Here is an 11740-nt window from a genome sequence, read left to right as displayed (position 1 = left end):
TGACAGAGTGAGACTCTGTTTAAAAAAAAAAAAAAAAAAAGATTCCGCTTTGAATTCCTTTGGGTATATACCCAAAAGTAGAATTGCTGGCTCATATGGCAATTCTATGTTTAATTTTTTGAGGAATAGTCATATTGTCTTTCACAGTGGCTATACAATTTTACATTCTCACGAAGTGTATAAGGGTTTCAAAATCTTCATATCCTCACTTACACTTATTTTCTGTTTTTTGTTTGTTTGTTTGTTTTTTGTTTTTTCACCCCAGGAGTGTCCAATATTTTGGCTTCACTGGGCCATGCTGGAAGAAGAATTGCCTTGGGCCACACATAAAATAAACTAACACTAACAATAGCTGATGAGCTAAAAAAAAAAATCACAAAAAAGTTCATAATGTTCTGAGAAAGTTTACAAATTTGTGTTGGGCCACATTCAAAGCCATCCTGGGCTGCATGTGGCCCATGGGCTGTGGGTTGGAGAAGCACTTTGGGAGGCTCAGGCAAGAGAATTGTTTGAGCCCAGGAGTTTGAGAACAGCCTGGGCAACAAAGGACATGCTCTTCATCTCTACAAAACAATTTTAAAATTAGGCAGGTGTGGTGGCTCAAAGCTATAGTCCCAGCTACCTGGGAGGCTGAGGCAGAAGGATTGCTTGAGTTCAAGTGGTTAAGACGGCAATGAGCCATGTTCATGCCATTGCACTCCAGCCTGGATGAGAGAGTGAGACCCTGTCTCAAAAAACAAAAGCAAACAAAAAACAAAATACAAGAGCTGTAGGACAATTGCAAAATTGTAATTACATGTAATAAAAATATAGAAGGAAAAGAAAGAGAACAAGAAACAAAAGAAACATTTGAAGTAAAAGAAACATTTTGAAGCTTGAGTTCAAGCTTCAAAAGAAACATTTTGAAGCTTTCTCAAAATTGAGGAAATTTATTGCCAGTAGATCTGCCTTGTAAGAAATGTTAAAATAAATTCTTCAGAAAAAAGAAAAATGATATAGGTCAGAAATTTAGACCTACACAAAGAAGGGAGGAGCATCTGAGAAGAAATAAGTGATGGTAAAATAAAAACTTTTATTTTTCTTATTCTTAATTGATACAGTTTGTTAGAAGTAATAAAAGTAATAATGTTATTCAACTACTTATGCTTATGAATATATATCAAATATACTTATGTGTAAGTGATATGAATGACAGTAATAATACAAGGAATGGGAGGAAGAAATTAGAATTTTTTGTCATTATAAGGTACATAAACTACCTGTGTAGTAGTATAGTGTTATTTGAAAGTGAGCTTGGATTAGTTGTAAATGTATATTGCAAATTCTAGAGCAGCCAGTAAAAAAAAGAAGTATAATGAATATGCTAAGAAAAAAAAAGAATCATATAAAATGCTCAATTAAAACCACAGAAGGCAGAAAAAGTGTAGAAGACAAAAATAGGAACAAAGAACAAAGACAACAAACACAAAAATAGTAATAAATATGGTAGATACTAATCTAACTATATGAAAAATCACATTGAATGTCAGTGGTCTTAAATGCACCAATTAAAAGATTGTCAGAGTGATTTTAAAAACCTACTTTAAATGTAAAGACACATGTAGATTAAAAGTAAATGGATATCATGCTAACACCAAGCAAAGGAAAGCAAGAGTAGCTATACTAATTGCAGGCAGAACGGACTTCAAGGCTAGGAAAGTTATCAAGGATAAAGAGGGGTATTACATAATGATAAATAGATCAGTTCTCCAAAAGAAATAACAATTCTAAACATGTATGTACCTGACAACAAAGTGTTGAAATACATGAGGCAAAAACTGACAGAACTGCAAGGAGAAATAGATGAATCCAAGATTACAGTTTGATATTTCAACTTCAACACCTGTCTATTAGAAATGGAAAGATATAGCAGGCAGTTAAGGCATAGGTGAAAATTAGTAAGGACATAGGTGAACTCAATTCAATGTCATCAACCAAGTGGTTATAACTGACATCTATAGACTACTTCATCCAAGCAAAGAAGAATTACACAAGTTCTTCTCAAGCTCATATGGAACATTTGCCAAGATAGATCACATTCTGGGTCATAAGACATACCTTAATACGTTTAAAAGAATACAAATCCTATAACATCTGCTCGCACACCACAGTGAAATTAAACTAGAAATTGATAAAGAAAGACAGCTGGAAAATCTCAATTTTTTTTTGAGATGGAGCCTCGCTCTGTTGCCCAGGCTGAAGTGTAGTGGTGTGATCTCGGCTCATTGCACCCTCCACCTCCTGAGTTCAAGCGATTCTCCTGGCTCAGCATCCCGAGTAGCTGGGACTACAGGCACACACCACCATGACTGGCTAATTTTTGTATTTTTAGTAGAGACAGGGTTTCACCCTGTTTCACCATGTTGGCCAGGCTGGTCTCAAACTCCTGGCCTCAAGTGATTTGCCCACCTCGGCCTTCCAAAGTGCTGGGAGCCACCATGCCCACCCGAAAGTCTCAAAATATTTGAAGACTACACAATATGGTTCTAAATAACAAAAGAAGGAAAGAAGAAGAAAGATTTCAAAAAAGAAATCTCAGGAGAAATTAGAAAATATTCTGAACTGAATGAAAATAAAACACAACAAAATTTGTGGGATGCAGTGAAAGCTGAGCTTAGAGGAAAATTTATAACATTGAATGCATATATCAGAAAAGAAGAAAGATCTGAAATTAACAGTATAAGCTTTTACCCTAGGAAACTGGGAAAAGAAAATCAAATTAAATCCAAATTTAGAAGAAGAAAATAATTATAAAAATTATTATTATTATTCTTAAGACAGGGTTTCTCTATTGCCCAGGCTGGAGTACAGTGGTGTGAACACTGCTCACTGCAACCTCAGCTTCCTGAGCTCAACCGATTCTCCCACCTCAGCCTCTTTAGTAGCTAGGAATACAGGCACACACTACCATACCCAGCTAATTTTTTATTTTTTGAAGAGACAGGGTCTTACCATGTTGCCCAGGCTGGTCTTAAACTCCTAGACTCAAGCCATCTGCCACCTTGGCCTCCCAAATGGCTGGAATTACAGGCCTGAGCCACTACATGGGGCCATAAAGTATTATTAAATAAGAGAAAAAAATTAATAATTAAAGGTCTTATTAAACAGAAGTCAATGAAATTGAAAACAGAAAATAAATAGAGAAAATCAACAAACTCAGAGCTGGTTCTTTGAAAAAAAGATCAATAAATTGATAAGCCTCTAGTCAGGCTAAGAAAAAAAAAGAGAAGACACTAGTTATTAGTATTAGAAAAGAAAGAGGGGGCAAGATGTGGTGGCTCACGCCTGTAATCCCAGCACTTTGAGAGGCCAAAGTGGGCAGATCACCTGAGGTCAGGAGTTTGAGACCAGCCTGGCCAAAAGGTGAGATCCCGTCTCGACTAAAATTACAAAAATTAGCTGGGCATGGTGGCGTGTGCCTGTAATGCCAGCTACTTGGGAGGCTGAGACACAAGAATCTCTGGAACCTGGGAGGTAAAGGTTGCAGTGAGCCGAGATCGCAACACTGTACTCCAGCCTGGGCAGCAGAGAGAAAGAAAGAGAGAAAGAGAGAAAGAGGGGAAGGGAGGAAGGGAGAAAGGAAAAGGAAGGAAAAGGAAGGAAGAAAGAAGGAAGGAAGGAAGGGGACATTACTATAGATCTCAGGGAAATTGAAAGGATAATTACGGAATACTATCAATATCTCTATGCCCACTAATTTGATAACCTAGTGAAAATGGGGCAATCCCTTGAAAGACGCAATATGCCACAAGTCGCCCAAGAAGAAATGCATAATTTAAATAGGCCTATACCTATTAAGGAAATTAGATCAATATTTAAACTTTCTAACACAGAAAGAACCAATCCCAGATGTGTTCACAGATGAATTCTATCAAACCTTTAAAGAAGAAATTATATAAATTCTCTACAACATCTTTTAGAAGATAGAAGTAGAGGGAATACTTCCTAACTCATTGTATGAGGCTAGCATTAGCCTCATACATCTTAATGCCAAGACAAAAGGACCTCACAAGGAAAAAGAACTAAAGACTAGTATCCCTCATGAACATAGGTATAAAACTGCAGCAAAATTTAGCAAACAAATCCAACTATGTATAAAAAGAATTACACACCACAACCAAATGGGATTTATCCCTGTTATGCAAAGCTGGTTCAACATTTGAAAATCAGTTAACATAACCCATCACATCAACAAGCTAAAGAAAGAAAATAATATGATCATATCAATAGATGCAGAAATAGCATTTGACGAAATTCAGCACTCATTCATTATCAAAGCTCCCAGAAACTAGGAATAAGTAGGAACTTCCTTAACCTGATAAAGAATAACAACAACAACAACAAAAATCTACAGCTAACATTGTACTTAATGATGAGAAAGTAGAAACCTTCCCACTAAGATCAGGATCATGGCAAGGATGTCCCCTCTCACTACTCCTTTTCAACCACATACTGGCAGTCCTAGCTAATGGAATAAGATAAGAAAAGGAAATAAAAAGTACACTGATTGGGAAGAAAAAAAATAAAACTGTCTTTGTTCACAGATAACATGGTTGTCTAGGTAAAACATCCAAAAAATGACAAAAACCCTCATGGAATAATAAGCACTTATAGCATGGTTGCAGGATACAAGGTTAATATACAAAATTCAACTACTTTCATATATGCCAGCAATGGAGCAAGTCAAATTTGAAATTAAAAACACAGTACTGGCCAGACATGGTGGTTCATACTTGTAATCTCAGCACTTTGGGAGGCTGAGGTGGGCGGATCACTTGAACCCAGGAGTTCAAGACCAGTCTGAGCAACATGGCAAAACCCCGTGTCTCCAAACAAATACAAAAATGTTTGTATGGTCTGGTGCAGTGCATCTGCAGTCCCAGCTACTGGATCGCTTAAGCCTGGGAGGGTGAGGCTGCAGAGCCACAATTGCACCACATAGATTCAATAAAATCCCAATGAAAATCTTAACAAGTTACTTTGTCAATAGCAACAAACTGATTCTATAGTTTATACTGAGAGTCAAAAGACCCAGAATAGCCAATAAGGTATTGATGAGAAAAAAAGTTGGGGAACTGACATTACAAGACTCTGAGACTTACTATAATCCTTCAATAATCAGGACAGTGTGGTACTGGCAAAAGAACAGACAAATAGATTAATGGAACAGAAATCAAGCTCATAAATATATCCACCTATATATAGTCAACTGATCTTTTACAAGGAAGCAAAGGCAACACAATGGAGCAAAGTTCATCTTTTCAACAAATGGTTCTAAGACAACTGAATATCTACCTGCAAAAGAAAAAATAATGTAGACATAGACCTTATTCACTTTACAAGAATTAACTCAAAATGGACGACAGACCTAAATGTAAAAGTCGGAAGTATAAGACTCCTAGAATATAACATAGGGGAAAACTTAGATGACTTTGTGTTTGGTGATGACCTTTTAGATAGAACTCCAAAGGCATGACCCATGAAAGAAGAATTGTTAACCTGGGTCATATTAAAACTAGAGACATCTGCCTTGTGAAAGACACTATCAGGAGAATTAAAAAACAAGCAACAGACTGGGAAAAAATATTTGCAAAAGACATAGCTGTTAAAGAACTGTTATTGAAAATATACAAAGTCTTAAAATTCAACCATAGGAAAACTACCCCATTTAAAATTAGCCAGAAAACCTTAACAGACACCTCATCAAAGAAGATATGCAGATGGCAGACAGGTATATGAAAGATGTTCCACGTGATATGTCATCAAGAAAACATAAACAACAATGAGATATCACTACGTGTGAATTAGAATGACCCAAATCAGAACACTGACAAATGCTGGAGAGGATGTGGAGCAACAGAATCTCTCATTCATTGCTGGTGGTGATGCAAAATGTTGCAGCTACTTTGGAAGACAGTTTGGTAGTTTCTTCCTAAATTAAATATACTCTTACCATGTGATCCAGCAACTGTGTTCTTTGGTATTTACCCAGAGGAATGGAAACTTATGTTCATGCAAACTTGCATACAGATGTTTATAGTGGCTTATGCCAAAACTTGAAAGCAACCAACATGTCCTTCAGTGGGTGAATGGATAAATAAACTGTGGTTCATCCGGACAATGGAATATTTTCAGCACTAAAAGGAAGTGGGTATCAAGCCATGAAAAAACATGGGGAAAACAAGTGCATATTACACAGTGAAAGAATCCAATCTGAAAAGATCTGCATACTCTATGAATCCAACTATATGAAATTCTGAAAAAGGCAAAACCACAGAGACAGTATAAGGATCAGTGGTTGCCAGTGGTTACAGAAGAGGGAGGGATGAGTAGGTGGAGCACAGAGGATCTGGGACCATTGAAACTACTCCATGATACTATAATGGTGGATAAATGTCATTAAACATTTGTAAAAACCAATAGAATACATAACACTAAGAGTGAACCCTAATGTAAACTATGGACTCTGGGTGATAAGGGTATGTTAATATAGATTCATCAATTGTAACAATCAAAGGTATTATTCTTGTGGAGACATTGATAATGGGGGGACTATGCATGTGTGGGGAGAGGATACATGGGAAATCTCTGTACCTTTATTCAATTTTGCTGTAAACCTAAAACTGTTCTAAAAACTGAGGTCTATTAGAAATAAAAGAAGCTAAAAAGAAATCACAAAACAAATACATGCACTACACACTGTTAATACAGTGTTTCACACACATATCACTACATTCAGTAATGCATACACCTAGCTGTGTTTCAAAATATTTTCCAATCAAAATAAATAGTACAAGCACACAAACTGAAAGAGCAAGCATGCAAACACTGCTAAGCACACTTTTTGTTCCATAAAAATACATACACACAAACACACACACACACACCCCTAGCTTAGCAGTGTTTCAGTACATATCACTAAACACATAGGTTCAGCATATATCACTAAAGTGTGAAGGATGTGCATCAATATGGTTAACATACTCTTTCATAAATATTACTTTTTGTATCACATGAACCACCTGTATTAAACAAGTTCCAACATATATTATTAAACCAAGTAGAACATGCACCCCACATGTTAAACCCAATGTTCCATACATATAACACAATGTTCGTTACACACACTAAACTCATTAACACACATACAGAACTCTGTTAAACACAGTTTCAACATACGTCACCAAACCACATATATATGCATAACACACTTCTACACACATTTCACACATATCACTCTACTCGATTAAACAGGCACCTAGCTAAGATAAACACAGTTTTTCAGCACAAATCTCTAAGGAAAGTAGTATATGCCCTCCACACTGCTAAATACAGTATTTCCTGCGTATATTCCAATAATCAAGATAGCATGCACCTAGTCCCGTAAGCACAGTGTTCCAACATTTCCCAAAACAAAGCAGTACCTGCACCACACACATATCTCTTTTAAAAAAGCAGCACATTTAGTAGGTGCTACTAACTTATCCCATATTTCATATATCCCTTATATCACTATACTCAGGTACCTCTCCTAAATGCACCTCTCCTAAATGCGGTTTCAAAATGTCACTAAACAAAATAGCACATGCACCTCACACTGCTAGCACAATGTTTCACACACGGATCATTACATACAGGAACACACAACACTATCTCTGTTAAACACAAAGTCCTACATGCCCCATATAGTGTAAACTCAACTGTTTCTCACATGTATCATTATATTCAGTAACAGGCTCTGTAAACAGTGTTTCAACATATATCACAGATAACAGCACATGTACTGCACACTGCTAAACATCATATTTCAAACATATATCCCTATACATAATAACACACTTACCCATCACTCTTAAATATATTATGACATATCATTTAACAAAGTAGTATATACACATATAAACACAATGTTTTTGTTTGTTTGTTATGTATATATTCATGGGGTACAAGTGCAATTTTGCTTCATTGCTACATTGCATTGTAGTGAAGTCAGGTCCTTCTGTGCATCCATCACTGGAGTAATGCACATCACACCCACCAAGCAACTTCCCACCATCCACCCCATCTCACTCCCACCTCAAGTCTCCTGTCCATCAATTCCACACTTTACTTAAATGCAGTGTTTCTAACACATATCTCAATACAGGGTAACATGCTCACCTAACACTATCAAACACAGTTTCAACATATATCATTAAAAAGGTCAGGGACAGCATGAGGCACAAGGTCCAGGTCAGGGCCAGGATAGGTTCAGGGTCATGGGGAGGTTTGGTCAGCGTAAGGGTTGGGGATTAGGACAATGGTAAGCATGATTCAGGGCCATGGGATCTTCCTGATGACAATAAATGAAAGAATTCATGTCAGGTTTCATATCAGGATGAGGGTCAAGGTCAGAGTCAGGGTCAAAGTTATGAAGAAGGTTATATTCAATATTGTCAGGGCAGTGAGTGGTCAAGATCTAGCTCTAAGTGAATGTGAGGGCACAGGGTAGAAGAGGCTCAGGGTGAGGGACACAGAACGTTTAGGATGATGGTGAGGATCAGGCTAAGGGTCACAGTGAGGGCCAGGATGAAGTCCAGCTCTGGGTGAGTGGCCGTGTCAGGGATGGGGCCAGGATGAGGGTGGGTGTCAGGCTAAGGCCATGGGAAATGTCAGATACCCTGTCATGGTGAGAGGCAGGGTGTTTATTCATTTCCTAGGGTTGCGTAACAAATTAACACAAACACAACGAGTTAAGACAATGGAAATTATTATCTCGTGGTTGTGGTGACCAGAAGTCTGAAATCCAGGTGTGGGCAGGGCCACACCCTCTGGAAGTTCCAGGGGAGGATCCTTCTTTTCCTCTGAGGCTTCTGCAGCTCCTTGAGTGCCTTTTCTTGTGAGCATCACTCCCATCTCTGCCTCTGTCTCCACGTGGCCATCTTCCTGTGTATATCCTCAGACCCAGTCTCCCCTTCTTCTCTGTGTTTTAACATATATTACCAAACAAACGTACACATTCAATCCACTATTAAGCAGTGCTCCACACATCCCATCTCAAGGTTCTTAATTACTTCTGCAAAGACTCAATTCCCAAGTCACATTCACAGACATCAAGGTTAAGATATGGACATACCTTTTGGGGGCCATTATTCAACCCAGTGCAGGGTCAAGGTAAGATACAGTTGAGTCAGAATCTTGGTAAGGTTTCATGCCAGCCTTAGGGTAGTCAATGTAAAGATGAGGGGTTAGGTCAAGGTCCAGGTCAGAGTGAAAGACACGTTTAGGTTAATGGTCAGATGAAGGGGACGGTGATGGTCATGGCCAGTGTCATGATGAGGGTCACAGACAGGTCCAGGTCAGCATAAGGGTGGGTTGCCAAGTTCAGAGTTAGGGTCTGAGCGAGCATAGTATTAGAGTCAGGGTCGATACCAGGTTCAAGTGTTAGCTCACAGTGTGGTTAAGGTCAGAGCAATGCCACAGTAAGAAGCAGTGTGAGGTGGGGCATCTGAGGATCTATGTCATGATCAGACTCAGTGTTAGGCATATTCAGGTCACAGCCAGCAGCAGGGTGAAAGGACCTCTCAAGGATCAGTATGCAAGTCAATGTCAGGTTCAGACTCATGATGAGGGTCAAAGTCAGCGTCATGTGAGAGGCAGGTGGAGAGTCAGTAAGGTTTGTTGTCAGGGTCTGCAGCAGAGTGAGGTTCAGGGTTAGGATCTGTGGCAGTCAGGAGTACATTAAGGCCAAGAGTTGTGGTCAGGGCGAAGATCATAGTAAGGATCAGGTTCAGAATGAGGGTACAGGTCAAGTTTGGGTGAGGGCAAGGTCAGATATTATTACGGAGACATTATCTTGGGTTATCCAGGTGGGGCCAGTCCAATTACATGAGTCCTTAAAGGCAGAGAACCTCTCCCAGTTACAGTCAAAGGGAGATTTGACTAGGAAAGGAAGGCCACAGGGATGCAGCATCACTGGCTTTGACAATGGAGGGAAGGACTACAAGTCAAAGAATGCAGCAGCCTCTAGAAAGTTAAAAGGTGATGAAATAGATTCTCCCCAAGAGCCTCCAGCAAGGAATATCAGGCCAGTGAGTTCTGTGCCAGACTTACAAAAGCTACAGAACTATAATATAACATTAAAAATTTGCATCCACTTAAGCCGCTTGGGTTAAGGTGTCTTGTTATGTTCTACATAACAAATTATGTTATGTAGAAAACTAATAGGGTTAGGATCATGTTGAGTGCTACGTTTAGGGTCCATGTGAGTGTCAGGAGGGGGTCAGAGTCATACTGAAGGTCAAGAGCAGGTTTGGGATCAGAAGAGGTCTGGATGATGGTCAGAAACAATGTGATGCTCAGAGTAAGGGTGGGTTTGATGGTCAAGGTCAGATTCTGTGTCAGAGTTTAAGTAGAAATGAGGTTCAAGGTCAGAGCAAAGGCAAGAATCAGAATTAGTGTCAGGTGAACATCAGGGTCAAAGAGTGAGGGCCAGGGTCATGTCAAGTGTGAGAATCTACTTGGGAGTCACAGGCAGTGTCAGGCACAGGGACAAAATAAGTGTTAGAGACCAGGTCAGGGCAGAATCAAATGTGGGTCAACGTGATGGTGAGACTAGGTGTCAGTGTCAAGTTCAAGGTGAGTGTCATGGTCAGAGGTAGGGTAAGGTCCACCATCAGAGTGAGATTCAGGTTCAGGGTAATGGTTAGGGTTAATGATCAAGTCAGAGTGAGCAAAATGTTGGGAGTCAGAGTCAGAGTGTGTGTCAGGTTCAGGATGAGTTTCAGTGATGGGAGGTCTTTTATGGGGTCAATGTCAAGATCAGGATCAGCATTAGGGTCTAGCTGGGTCATGGCGGTCATCACAAGCAGTGTCAGAGTGAATGTCAAGTCCAGATTGTGGGTGAGTGTGAGATCCATAGATAGGGTCACAGTCAGTGTGATGTCAGGGTCAAAGTGAAGGTCACCTTAAAATAAGGATGCCAGAGGGAAGGTCAGCATCAGAGTCGGTTCCAGGATCAAGGCTAGGTTCAGGGTAAGAAAGAAAAGACAGTCAAGTTCTGGGTTGAGTTGAGTGTGAGAGTCAAGGTCATGGTCACGTTTAGGTTCACAGCAAGGGTGAGGTTTAGGATCAGGGTCAGAGTCAGGATCAGGCTGAAGGGGAGGATCAGATAATTTTCAGGATGGGTGTCAGGATAAAAAATAGAGTGAGGGTCAGGTGAGGGCCAGTGTGATGGTCAGGGTCAAGGTCAGGTTCTCAGTAAGGGTAAATTAAGGATATGGGTTAAGGCTGGAGTAAACCCCAGGTCTATGCAGGGTGAGGATTATAATGTTTCAGTGTCAACTTCGTGGTCAGCCTGGGTGTCAGGGTCAGGCAACTGTCAGGGAAGACCTGTCAGTGTGGCTCCATGTCAGTCATGATGATGGGTCAGTTAAGTTCAAGTTCAGGTGCAAGCTACTGTGGAAAACTGAGAAAGTTTATAGCAGTGACTTTCACTAACATTTGTTAACTACAATTTTTCTCCTAGAGAGTGCAAATTGACCTATTCATTCCAGGCAGAGAAAAATGCAGAAAAGCCCAGGTGCTATGAGAAAGCAATTCAGAAGGGCATAGACCCCCGCTAGGTCAGCGTTAAATCACAGCCCACCTGAGCTGAAGCTCCCCAGAGAGAAATGTGTCTAAATCACAAATGCAGACAAGTTCCCTGCCTACTTATGATTAA

Source organism: Pongo pygmaeus, chromosome 7 (assembly GCF_028885625.2).
Source record: "Pongo pygmaeus isolate AG05252 chromosome 7, NHGRI_mPonPyg2-v2.0_pri, whole genome shotgun sequence".
Taxonomy (NCBI): domain Eukaryota; kingdom Metazoa; phylum Chordata; class Mammalia; order Primates; family Hominidae; genus Pongo; species Pongo pygmaeus.
The sequence above is the reverse complement of the archived record's forward strand: the minus strand, read 5'-3'. Positions refer to the sequence as shown.